This window comes from Numida meleagris, chromosome 4 (genome assembly GCF_002078875.1).
Source record: "Numida meleagris isolate 19003 breed g44 Domestic line chromosome 4, NumMel1.0, whole genome shotgun sequence".
Lineage (NCBI taxonomy): Eukaryota > Metazoa > Chordata > Aves > Galliformes > Numididae > Numida > Numida meleagris.
Genome location: NC_034412.1, coordinates 31,766,075 through 31,779,873, shown reverse-complemented (window position 1 = coordinate 31,779,873; position 13,799 = coordinate 31,766,075). Strand labels below are relative to the sequence as shown.

Here is a 13,799-nt window from a genome sequence, read left to right as displayed (position 1 = left end):
TCTTTCTTTCTTTCTTTCTTTCTTTCTTTCTTTCTTTCTTTCTTTCTTTCTTTCTTTCTTTCTTTCTTTCTTTCTTTCTTTCTTTCTTTCTTTCTTTGTAGTAGTAGTAGTAGTAGTAGTAGTAGTATCTTGCATTTCTACTTTTCAGCTTCAATCAAAAATTGAAACATGTAGAGTTAAAAGAAGTATGGGTTAAAGACATATATCCAACATAATTTGGAGTTCTTCTGTTTGTAAAAGGACAGTGAAATAGAGTATCTAGAAAATGAAGTATTTCAATCAATATTAGCTTAAGGTATACTCTGGTCCATAACTGATATGTCAGCTCTAATTCTTTGCTTTTATTTTCCTCTTCCTCATTTTGAGAAAAGCCATGTAACTGAAGTCTGCTTCACGGTGAATGTGAGAATCCACCTGACATATTGCAGTTATTAGAACATTTAAAACCACAGCAAATTTCAACTATTTTATCTGTCCATCAAAGAGCTTGTTGAAAAACATCTTGACATTTCAAAATTTGTTCATAAATTCTACAGAATTTGCTGTGATTTCCTACCTTGCCCTTGTTTGTGCTTGGTGGACTGTACTCTGTCCTGCAATAACTTACAGTCCTGACTCCTAGAGAATAAGTCTTTCACTCCCCTAGTCATTACTGGGATTGCTGTTGGCTTGATTAACAGCAGTCTCACTAAAATCTACATTTTTGCTGGTAATTTCTTAATCTGGCATGCTGAGCAGTCCTAAAGTGCTGAGCACATCTATTAACACTATATGAATATTAACTTAATCAAAATCATAACTCAGACCATCTTTCAGCATTAAAAAGCGTTTGGCAGCAATATTAGCTTAAAATATTTCATCCCCACTGTTTGTTCTTGCTCAAAGCAATCCAGTAAAGCAGCTAAGAGGCAAGGCACGCAGGCTTCAATTTGATGCTGTATGTAGCTTCTGGTCAGCTAAAAGTGCAGCCAAGACTGCTCGCCACGTTGCCTAAATCTCAGTCTGTGCAGCCCTCTTGCAGGGCTCTGAGTGCATGAGTGCTGTTGTTCAGGTACTCTTGGTAGGGCGTGGAGTCATTTGATCACAAAAATCAAACTGCAGAAGATGCATAAAGGCTAAGCAATGAAGAAGTCAGCCACGACTTTTAAATTTTCATTTAAATTACTTACAGATGTTTGGGGGATGATTTTTTATAATTATTTAGCTGGCACTATAGGATACATGTTTCAGAGAAGTACCACTTTGATCTGGGTTATGTATGAATAGCTGGTTTCTTTGCATCAACACTTCCCTGAGCACGTCTGTAAATTAAGCATTCAAATATGTAAGCTCAGAGCAGACCATAAAATAGAAATGTTTTAGACTGCACTGTACCTTTCCACAGAGACTTCACGTAATCAAAGTAAAAGTACAAGTGCTGACCCAACTATTTGATTTAAGACTTGGAAAGGGAGAGGGAGAGCAGAAGTATCAGTGTCAGCAGGCGGTTCATAATCCGAATAAACTTTCAAATGAAAACAATATGGAAAATCTCTGTACCTTAAGGGCAGAACAGCTTTACTGTATAAAGCATTTTATTTGGTCTGTTATGGTTTTCTCTGCAGAACAAAAATATCACTGTCTGCTGGCTAAATGGAGAACAGTTGGATCATAAAAATATCAAATGCATGTATTTGGCAACCACTAATAATCTACATATATTTATGTAACTGCTATTTTTCTTTTGGAATATACCGTCTGGAAATATAGCCTGAGGCTTCCTCAGATCTCCTAGAAAGAATTAGCATTCAGATCACCTGTGTAAAAATATGTTATGTCAAGCAGGTTAATTTTTCCTAAGTTCTTTGAAGGTTTGGTTTTTTTAAAAATTATTATTATTCATTCCTTCATGATCATTTGGTATTACTGTTATTATTATTATAGCTCTACTTATTCATAGCTAACACTGATGTTTACATTACAAGGAAGCCCTAACATCTGCTTTCCAGTGACTGTCAAACTTTAAGTGAATTAGTAAATGTGGAACACATTGTGACTAAATTTTGAACGCCTAAAAATGGGAGCATTTAGTACCTGCCTCAGAGCTTTTAGGCCCTAGAGAAAAAGGAAGTTACTAGTGAATTTCTGATTGTTTAGAATGCTTACAGAAAGCAGCACAATCCATCCTACAAATTCTGAATTTCCCAGTTGCATAAAATAAAATGTAGGTGTTTGTTAGAACTAACTAAAGCATTACTTAAGAGAATTATTTCTATTAATGAAGTCACAGGAAACCTCTTCTACAAGGTGATAGATGCATATCTTTCTTGCATAGTTCATGTGCCCTCAGAAGAAACCAAATCTTTGCTGCAATCTAGCTGTAATATTTTTACTTAGTACTGTTGTTCCCTAACAGATACAAAACTGCTATGTGACTTACAGATAAGATCTTGCCTTTTGTCTAGACAAAATAATAAGCCCAACACAGCAGAATCATGTTAGACACCCACTGACTTTATTAAGGTCACTGGCAATATTGCTTTAAATTTCAGTGAAACTATTTTTTTTTCTCTAGAGACTTTTAAAATTTGATTTAAAATCTCTAAATGATTAATATATCTACTAAAAATAATTTGACATATTTTTTTCTTTCTATTATCAGATTTTCTGGCTACTTGGAGCCCTTTCCATAGAAATTGAACATGATTACTTGCAGCCACTAAAACATCCATTTTATCTAATACTGTTCGTATAGCCCTTACTTTCTCCACCATAATTTGCTCTTTCATTATAGGCATTTACTCAAAGCTGTAGATTTTATAATTAGAGAATATGTGTTGGAAAGTTCTAGACTAATGAGCATCTACATTAATTTTGGGGTGTGGGCAGGATTTGGTATGGGAGGGATTTAATCCTTAAACAGAAAGCAAGAGTATATGAATATCATTGAGAAACTGCAAAGAGTAATGCCTTTATGTGGATTAAACTAATGAAACCAGTGCGATGGTAAGAATCTGCGCTAATTCTTAGGCAAATTCTTATGGAACACTTATGAACATTGCTTGCAGAATCTCAAATTCTGTAGCAATACTTTAGTTTAAGTGCCAAGTAGTTTTTGCAAATAGCATCTGGTTGTCTGAGTCTTCCTGCAGTTAATGAATATTGCCCAAACCTTCCATCTAAGAGAATTATTTTTACCTAGTATCTTCTCATTTCTGATCTGAAAGACTACCCATTTTGTTCTAAAGTTCCAGGAAACAAATGTTGCTCATTGGTGTTAATCAAGAAGACAGTGGTAGCCAGGAGCACCTGGCTCCATGTACCTCCATAACATTATAATAACTCATAGAATTTATGAAGCCTTTGATGTCTTTGCCTTTCTGAGGCCAAAACTTTACTAGGACTGGGGTTTTTCATTTGTAGCTTGAGTGCAGTTGGTGAGGTCTTCTGGAAGGATTATTGAGCTAGAGATCAAAAATACATCATCACTTAAATTGGGGCCATATGATACTTCTGAAAGGCAATCAGACCTGCTCCCCTGAAAGACAGAAGATTCCTTCAGAGCTGTCTCTCTTTAGAAAGAAAATGCATTCTCCCTGTCTCTTGCATGCTTTGTTCTGGCTTTTGTGATCTTCACTTTCAGTGTTCCCTGAAAAATATCACTGTTTCTGTGATTTATAGATCAAAATGCATTCTCTGATGTAGCTGGAGCTTGATCCCTTAACTGCTTTGAAAACTTGAACCAAGGCTTTCAGCTGGTATAGAAACGTGACTGGATGCCAGTTGACAGTTTTCAGAATAAGCTTCATGTTCCTCCTAAATCCACAGCCTTGGAAGAAGGGGGGGCAGTCATATAGACACTGTAGGCACCACAGATGCCTTTAAGCCATTTTGGCTTTCAGATTTGCCTATGAATTATATAAATAGAAAACAGAAGTAAAAATGTCTGAATCAGTGTAATTGCAATCACCCAAAAGAAACATAGCAGATATATCAGCTGTGTAAGTAATAGAGCACTACAGGCATGTCCAGCTAAGGTTAAAGGAGGTAGAGTTCTCTTGACCATGGGCACAAGTTGTTTGTTCCAAATGTACTTAAGTTGCTGAAATTCTTTGCTTTGGTTTATGCTCTGAGACATTTGGGATGCTTTTTTTAAAAAAATTGATGTTCTTACTATTTTGTTATTTTGCCCAGGGAGAGAACATTGGAACATAGTGTTACAGTAGCATATAACTTTTCATTTTGGACTCTGATTTTATGTTTTGCTTTTGCTAGAATTTTGCAATCCTAGGTGTTCTCTCTAATCAACTGAAACAATATTAGTATGTGTAAACACAAAAATATATTTGATTGTAACCCATATAATTGTGGTTAGATTTCATTAGCACATTCATTCTGTCTGCTTCCAGAAAAAAAAAAAAGAGCTTAATCTTTGGCTTTGAATGTGAACTTGATATCCAGAGATAGTATTTCACATTTATTATATAACTCACTTCAGTGCACAAGAAGAAAGTCTGATACCTCAAAGTGCATTTATGTTGGTACAACTCAGCTTAATTTTCTGTTCGGTTCACCCCTCCAAACTATAGTTGAAAACTGGAAAAGGGATGAAATAGGGCAATTACATTTTGCAGAAGATCAACTAGCTGATTCCATGTTTATAACCTTTATGAACCTGACAAGGAGAAGTGGAATGGCCAGCAAATCATATATGCAGGATTGAAAATGTCAAAGTATGAGCACAGTACCATAATTACCAAAGCACATCAGGGATTATTAGAATTTTGATAGTTCCCTCTTCTGACAAATATGGTAATGAAAATAGAAAATATACAAAATTGATTTATTTTCATGACAAAATAGTAATGAGGTGAGATGATTACATCCAATTTGCAATCTCAAAGTTGTCATTTCCCATTGGACTGGACCAGTAATCTTAGTAGCTTAATTAAATCAGTAATAATAATTCCTCCTCCCTACCCTCTTCTGCTCAGAAGAGGGAAAACTTAACAGAAAGGCAAGAACATTTCCACTATAAAAATTGCCTTGAGGTTTGCACTCAAAGCAGTGATTAAGCATTTTATTATATACTTTTATCTGTGCTCTTAAACACCGATATTTCAGAGATTGAATCAGTCTTCAGAAGAGACCTTAAGAATTATTAAATATTTACCTGAAGACACATTACTTATGTTGCATGGGAAAACTTGAAAGGTTTTTTTTTTCTCTAAACTCTATACCAATGTTCTTTTTCTTAGACTAGTAGTAGAATATGCATATTGCTGTTTGAGGAAGCGATCAGATAACAATATTTGGCCTTAACATTATTTATATTGTAAACTTATTAGTGCAGCATTACTGAAAGATTTTTGATGTAACTGACATTCCAATTAAAAATAATATGAAACAGCACTACACAAAAATCCAGAAAGTAACATTTTAACTAGTCAATTAAAAAGGACTCATATTTGTCTATTCTTCTACTGTGGAAAGTCCAGTAAAAATGAAGCATTCAGTAGCTATTAAAAATTTGTCCATCTCCATTATTTAGGCTTATTGTTTAGTGGTACCTTCTTCAATAAGATGGACAAAGTACATATAGGAAATACATGGATAATTGATTGAGCTTTCTGATCAAATCTCATATAGTAGCAACAACCAATTTGTTACCATTTTTGTTACCATTTTTATTTCTCTGACTCCTTTTCTCAGGATCAAGACTACAAGAGAAGCTTATTTAATTCTGTCTGTGACTTTCTGAAATCAGTATGAAGCTATGATTCAAGTTAAGTTTGTTACCATCATCCCCATCTGATTTGAGGTAATCAATTTAATCTTTTTTTTTCCAGTGAGTTTCTCTGATAAACTTCAGTCTTTAAGCATAAAAGCAATTTGCAAAATCTCTTAGGTTTTCTATTAGCCATCATAATTACTCTACTTATTAAATAGACTCTTATATCTGAGCATTTTCTCTTAAATTCAACACCTCTTAGAAGTCAGAGACAGGGTTAATAGAAACAACCTTAAAAGACTAAGGTTCTCAGTCACACTTCTTAAGTAGTAGGTGGCAAAAAGTACATTAGATAATATTATATCATTGTCCTCTGTGGATGTTTCTAATGGGATTCCTTGCTGCCCTCTTTTAGTGCTATTAGACACATCAGCAAAAATCTGGAAGAAAATATATGGACTTATTACTAAGAAAATGTAGAAATGCTCCACAGCTGATTGAACAGTAAATAATTATGAAGGTAGCTCTTATATATTTGTATAGATTGGTTTTATTTGGTTTCTGTGGCACTTCTTTTGGGAAAAAAAAAATTGCTCAGGTTTTAAAAAGGCCAAGTGTAAGATTACAAGGTTGAGGACAAAGAATGTATGGGCAAATATGACATGATGTCCTGGAAACACACCACTGGGAAAGGCACCTGGTCTCATGGTAAAGAAAATAGTCAACAGAGCGTGGGTTGCTCTGTTGGGTGGACTGTAGCTGTGGGATAATTTGGAATCCTTAAGTGCAGAATATCAAATAAGATTTGATATACCTACTGCAAAAATGTTGAACATCTTTCCAGGCAAAATCATGAAAACATCAGAAGTTGGATCAAGGCATGCAGCTGCCTAAGGGACACAGCAAAAAAGAGACAAAACAGCTCCTTGAGAATTTTGAGTTGATTGCACAAGAGAATGCTTTACAAAGCTAAGTCTATTCCGCTGTTTTTCTTCCCTGAATGCTGAGACAAAGCGAGAAGGTGGGTTGGTGCTGCTGTTGCCTGGCCCAGAACAGGCACTGACAGGGCTTGACTATGTACAAATGTATACCCGCACTGGGGTAGCGTTTCTGAAACTGCTACCTGGGTAATCTTGGCAGGATTTGATTTCAATTATGCAGATATCTTAACGCTGTTGGCCTTGCAAAACTTGACTCCTGCAGTGCTCCCCTCTGAATGACAGGGAAGTTCAACAATTTGTCCCCTGTATCCCCCCTTAACCACCACCCTCCACATCTCCCATCACCTCTCCTATGCGCTCATTTCTCATGTCATGTCAAATGGTTTTCATGTCCTTTCATGACATTAAACCCCAGACAAGTCCCCTCGGGACAAGTCACTCGTCTATCTATCTGCCTACTACCCTTGTTTCAGAAATACTGAAGTTATTTGAGGCCTGTCTGCCTTGCCTGCCCATTAGTGTAAACCTGGGTGTGAGCAGTGCTGTCGCTTGATCCCTTTAATTACTACTGAAGAGCCTGGACTTCCCATGCCATGTTTTTCACCTAGAGATTTTCGTCTGGTAAGCTACTTGCTATTTGCAAAAGCTCTACATTAATTTGTGAATATTAGGTATAGCCTGAATCCCACTGTGAAATTCAGTGTTTGGGTTGGAGCTTTACCTTTTAATTTTTCACAGCTTCAAATGGTCAGATAAGTAAATACAACACAGGTTGTAAGAATACACCAGAACTTTGATGATAAACCAAGTAGAGCTTCTACTTATCTATTAACTTTTTATTTTCCCAGAAGAAACTGTTTCTGTCAATATTTGAATGTGATGGGGATGAACAGGAGGAAGAAATGAAGTCTAATCTCAGCAGATGGTTGTCAAAACTGCACAGAGTGACTGAGAATGTAGAAAGAAATAAGAAGAGAGTTTCCTCCATTTTGTTTTTATGTCATGAATAGTGAATAAATCATATATTATAGACAAATGAAAAATAGCAAAAACTAGGTAAAGCACTAATGAAAAGAATGAAAACAAGGTTGCTGAAGAGTATTTTGTAGATAAATGTGTGTGATTACTCATAGACCTTAAATGAATGTTGATATTACTGAAAACAATAAAAATGGACATATGTATTGTATTTATGCATTGATAATCTCATCTTGGAGATATTACAAGAATGATTCATGTTGACAAGAAAAGAAGAATGTCTTTCAAGCTGTTACTTAGCTACTGACAAATCAAGTATGTCAGTTGGACGCAAGGATGGGCAAAGCAGACTTGTAAGACAGATAGGCTACTATCAGTTTTATGTCTGATCATAGCTGGAAATCTGAATGTTAACCCAAACTTTTCTCTCCATTTAGAGACTTCTTATTCATTGATCTATACCCTGTTCCTTGATTTGTGCTGGAAAATCATGGATTAGAACTGTCTTTTCTTATTTGAAAAAGTTTCTAGATACAGACCTGTGATATTTATTTTCTTTGTACTTGGAAAGTACACAATGAAAATAGACAATTGAACTAACAGAACAGGATATATCTACCAGCCTTTTTGAATAGTGTCTGATTGCTTTACAATGTTTGTCTGTGTAAATGTGCATATATTGTATTTTGATGCAAAAGTCATTCCTTAATGGATTTTTTATAAGCAGGCTAGAACTATTTAAGTGTTCTGCAGCGTCACTGCAGAATGTGTTTGTGGTTCTGGGGTTACTTAACCTCTCCCTGCAGCAGAATTTATCTGACTCACAGAATAGAAGTACTGCAACATGAATTTCAAGTTAAGTGGGTACCTTCGAACTGTGTTAAATTAAGCATCTTCATTGACTCATTAATAAATACACTTTACGTTAAGCCTTGTTGTATTATGTGTAGTATATGCAAAATACATATAATGTAATTCTACACTAACTATAATAATAGTAGAGGATAAAATTACTTTAGAAACAAATAAAACTGACTTTCTTCCAAGATCATTTGTGTCTGAATTTCTGCTTTGAGGTGTAGGGTTGGTTTTTTGTTTTTTTTTTTTTTTTTTCTCACTCCTTTTGCTATTCTGGAAAAAAGTGTATTAGATCCAGTCTGTTCTAACAATTTTCAATTACTATTTCCTCCTACTCAATAAGTAAAGAAGCTGCAATTTTTGTACATAAGTATTCTCGTTCAAAAGTCAAAGGTTAATTTGAATACTGAAAATCTGTACACAGCCTTGGCAGCTTAACAGGTATTTTGAGCACTTGTAAACTAATTTATAATAGAAAGAATAAAAATTACAAGGGTTACTAATCTTCATGCTGAAATCATTAAGATAATTACCACCAACTGTTTTATTATCCAAGTATATCAAGGGAAATGTAGTTGCATCCTGGAGCAATGAATGAAAACAGAGCAGATATGTACCAATCTACAATTTAAATGGCATATTGAAAATAGATACATGTGCACGTCTTGTATTGGTGCATAACTTTCCTGTTGGTAAACTTAGAATGTGTATCTATTAAATGGAATACTGTCTCTGCAAGATGATCTATTATTTCTTAAAACATTGCCATATCAAGTCTCCTTTTCTGGTACTTTCCACCCAGTGCAGTACTCCTGCATCTGATTTGATTTACATGTCTTCCTCAAGTCACATAAGGCTACTATTTTTGTGATTTGGTTGTGGTTTTTTTTTTTTTCCAAGTTAAAAGCACAGTGTTTCCAAAACCTATTTGTAAATTTTTTTTTAAACTTGAGTCTTAGAAGGGAAATGAAATTCAGGAAAGTAACAAAAGTTATCCTGAAAGAATAAACCCTCACTGTGATCATTCACACTAAACATGTGCCATCACCTTTCCTAGAACATCTCATGCAAATAGGTTTACAACTGTGTATATATAGTTTCTAGACTGTTTTCTTTTAAAATCAATAGCAAAGTAAGATTAACTTCCCAAAACATTTTCTTCTAATTTCTGAAATACCAGAAAAGCTTCTAAGTATTAAGAGTTTGCTTTGAAAATGGGATAAAAAAAGTCAACAGCTAGTCAACTTTTCTTTTTTTGGTGTCTTTTTCCCATATTAGAAATAAAAAAAGTCTACAAGGTAATGTTCGGTATCTTTTATGCCCTTGTTATGGGAACCCACTGTCACAATAAAAATAACCTTAACCCATGAATCCATAGAAGCCAGCTAGATTGAGACAGTGAAAAAAAACCGTCTCTACATGTTGCTATATCCTTAACAGGTGTAAACTGACTTTGCTTTGTTGACCTCAGTGGCCCTGTATGTGCACAATATGTATGTCATCTGTGAACCTGACCGACTGAATTAAATTTATTGCAATGTGAACTAAGCATCCAGGGACTATATTTATGCTTCAGATGATCCTGTGTAAATACACAAGGAAAACATTTCCAGGAAATTTCCCATTTAACCTTTTAAAGAGGTTCATTTACTCAGTATTTCGTTAAAATTACCTATTCAATGAATTAAAAAATGGAAGAACAACAACCCTTACAAATCATGTTTATGATCTATCTACCACCCAGACACAGGAGATAATGTGAGGTCCTGCCTCATTGTGAAGATCTCTTTACTTTAATGAGCAGAATTCAAGCTTTCGCTTATACTGAAGACAGAACATGTGATGCTCTCACAGGTATAACCATGTGAAGCTCTAAAGGAGTGTCAAAGATGAAAAACTGGGGTGAATGCTTTTGGATGCAGCACCTTTCTTGTTTTTATTTCAGCATTGTGTTTGTAAAGGATATGTACATGTCTAGCGCATTAGACTGATGTAGTGAAGGAACATGTGTAGTTACAGAGAAATCTGACAGATGGGAAGGGCCTAAGGGATCTGAGGTCAGAAGATAACTGATTGCTCATACATTATCTAGTAAAATAAATAAATAATTGGTGTTTTAGTCTCTACAACATCAGTGAAAAGCACATTGGTTGCCAGTTAGGGGTAATATATAGATTCCTGAATATATTTGTTAAGATTTTAGAGATAGTATTGAGTGATCTTTCTATTAACAAATAGGATATTGGATCCTGCCTAATTTTAACTATTTCATACAAGTCAGAAATTACAACAACGAAAAGCAGTATGGATTGTTACACAGCAATACATTAACTTTCTGGAAAGAATGATGATACTTTTGAATTAAATGACAATTTGGGAATTTTCCAGTTCTAACAGAATGCTTGTGAAACATAGTCACAAAAAGAATGAATTAATGTTTCATGAGCAATTGTTGTGGTCAAATAGATAAGGAAAGAAAGTATACAAGCTGGATGACCATTTCAGACCTTAAAAACAATGGAAAGACATCATGTTAAAAGTAATCTCTGCAAAATTCTGGACAGCATGGAAAAAGCAGTGCCACAAGTCATATTTTACTGCAACAGCTGGGCTGTGGCTTAGGGTTTCCAAGAGCAGTTGACAGTCATAGGTGAAGAACAATATCTTGACAGAAAGTAGTTGAATCAAATTGAAAATTCAGACCTTTCTGTACTTGATTTTTCAGTTTTGTTTGAATTTTCTTCCTCTGTGAATGTGGATGGCAAGAGCTGTATTTACAGGTACACTATGTAATGCCTGTAAGTAAAAGGAAGGGGTAGTTTCACACCAGCACATGGACAGTTTTTTATTTCTCCTGACAAAGAATGTTAAGGCTGGTACAAGACGTGGTTCCCATTTGGTAGCATAGAAAGGTCTGACCGAGTTTGCTGTGTATGAAAATAGCTTTTGCACATTTTCTAGTTGTGTCCCCAGCCTTTTCTTCAAACACTATTCGCTACATCTCAAGTAATGGTAGCAACCTTCACGAAGTGGGGATTTGGGTATGCATTTTCTTGTAACATTAAACTGAAATATGTTCTCATAGATATTTTTCTCCTAGCATCTGGCATCCAAAAGGCCTGTGCTTGGGGAAATACATTTGCCAGATTCCAGTACACCTACGAGAGGTTCTGCCAAGATTTCAATAGCCATGAGATTTCTAGGTGCTCAGCTGGGCAGAATATTATACAGCAAGGGGTGGTTCATTAAATACAGTCAGAATCCTTATCAGGCTTGTATATATATATATATAAAAACATGAATAATACTGTATGTGCTACTAAGTATGTCCTCACAGCTAATGCCATTTGCTTCTTGCAGTCTTCAGTGTTGGAGATCTGTGCCTGTTGTTGGCTCAAATCTAGAAAGCTGCAGTACTCGCAATGCTGAAACCATGCAACTGTACTGCACGCAGCCTGTGCCCATTTAAAGAGGAAATATCATTTCTGCTTCCTTCCGGTGCCCAAAAATATTTTGCCCCAGAAACTCCTGTGAGGGTGACTCATGTATCACAGAATATATAGACCTTGTTGTGATGTCCTGGCTTTTTTTAAAGAATGTGTCACACTATTTTTGTCCTTGAAATTTGTGGAAAGAGATTGCTGACTTAATTTAGATCAATGCAAAAGCATAAATATCCTGTTGCTTATGACTCAGAAGCATAGCTTTTAATGAAGACATAATACTAGTAACTTTAATTTATAATTATTTAAATAATTCTGGTGGCTTACAAGAAAACTGGATGAATAACCATTTAAGTATATTACCAAAGAATTTCTTTATGTAATCACAATACCTTTGCATGACAAATAGCTAGATAGTAGTGTACTGAGTTTTATAAACCAGTTACCTTGCTCCATTTGAATGTATGGTGCTTTTCACGCTGTACTATCCAAAAACAGCTTTAGAGAAAAGAATGCAAGAATAAAATCATTGTACTGACCTCCATTATATTTGGCCATTTTAACAGAAATATAGGTCCAATAAGTTCTATAAAAAGATTTAACTTGAAAGTCTTCAGTATCTATTGTTGTAAAATGTTTACCAATGTAATTTCAGCTGCATATATAATACGTCTGTTGCTCCGAAAGTAATGCCTTCTATTTATTTCCATGGAAACGACAACCGTTACAAAGAACACAATAACAGTACTTGATAGAGCAAATTCTTGTCAGCAAAGTACTATTTTTCAACATAGTCACCACCATTAGCTATGCATTTTTGCCAGTGATGAACAAGAGCTCATGTGCTGTGCTTGTGGATTTTAGTGAGACACCTTTGCTTCATCTGCACTTCCATGTTAGATGCCATTTTGTCAGACTGCCTCTCTGCTGCCATCTTTCACGTGGCAACAACATGTAAAGGGATATTGTCAGGAAGGTTTGACCTCTACTGCCATACCACCAGCAAAATTCATACTAATTCCACACTTAAGGAACTGTCAAGCAGTTGATAGTGCTCTGTGGTTTTTCATGAAAAAAGTTTAAAACTAAATTTTCAGCCTTTCTTGCCCTTCATGCAGAAGGAATTTCAACAAGTTGTTTATGCATGTTCTGAGGATAGAAAATATATTTCAGAACTAAAATTGAGCATAAGATGTACTTCAAGGTATGTTGTAGATATTTTGATGTATGTCTGGGACAATATTTTTAGCATCTATTTTGGAAAACTGAAAATCAGAAAAAAAGAAGGAATTCTAACTTTCAATAATTTGTGATTCATAGTACCATGAGAATTATATACAGCCTTTTTCAGAAAATAAGATTTTTTTTTGATAATTCTGAAATGTGTGCACACTAAACTACATAAAAGGAGATTTCATATTGGCAACAAATTACTTTTTCTTTTTGCCAGAGGTATTATAATGCAAATATGATATTACACAAAGTTTATTTTTCAAAATTCAAACAGTTAAGATGTTGATTTTGCAGAAGCTTTGCTAAATGATGAAATGATCTCTGGGATTTAAAACTGTTTGTTTTCTTGACATTTTAAATACACTTTTAATTGGTAAGAATAACAAAGAATAGCAAAAGCTGCAGATAATATGGCTTATTCTGAGCAAAATCCAGCCTGAAGGTAGGTTTGTCTTTCAAAGAGAACGAAAAAAAAACAATTAAATGATGCTTTCACTTTACTAGGCTGATTAGAAGCAATTCAAGTGCCTCAAGTGATGTAAAGTTTTAAATCTATTGATTAAATTTGCATCTCTTAATTTAGAAATGATCATCCATGTGGAGTGCAGCCTAAACAGCAGAATCTTTCACTACTTA

At 34.9% G+C, this 13,799-nt stretch overlaps 1 long non-coding RNA gene across 10 annotated transcripts in view; it reads left to right on the top strand.

Annotated features, from left to right (window-relative positions):
* Positions 1-8,675, top strand: part of LOC110398570 — a 107,372-nt gene extending 98,697 nt beyond the window's left edge. For 7 of the 10 annotated variants that reach the window (XR_002438475.1, XR_002438473.1, XR_002438474.1 and 4 more), the window contains 2 exons: positions 5,692-5,800; positions 6,555-8,675. This is a non-coding gene — a long non-coding RNA (uncharacterized LOC110398570). The remainder of the gene's footprint in view (positions 1-5,691; positions 5,801-6,554) is intronic. The other 3 variants (XR_002438476.1, XR_002438472.1, XR_002438468.1) reach the window with 3 other exon arrangements.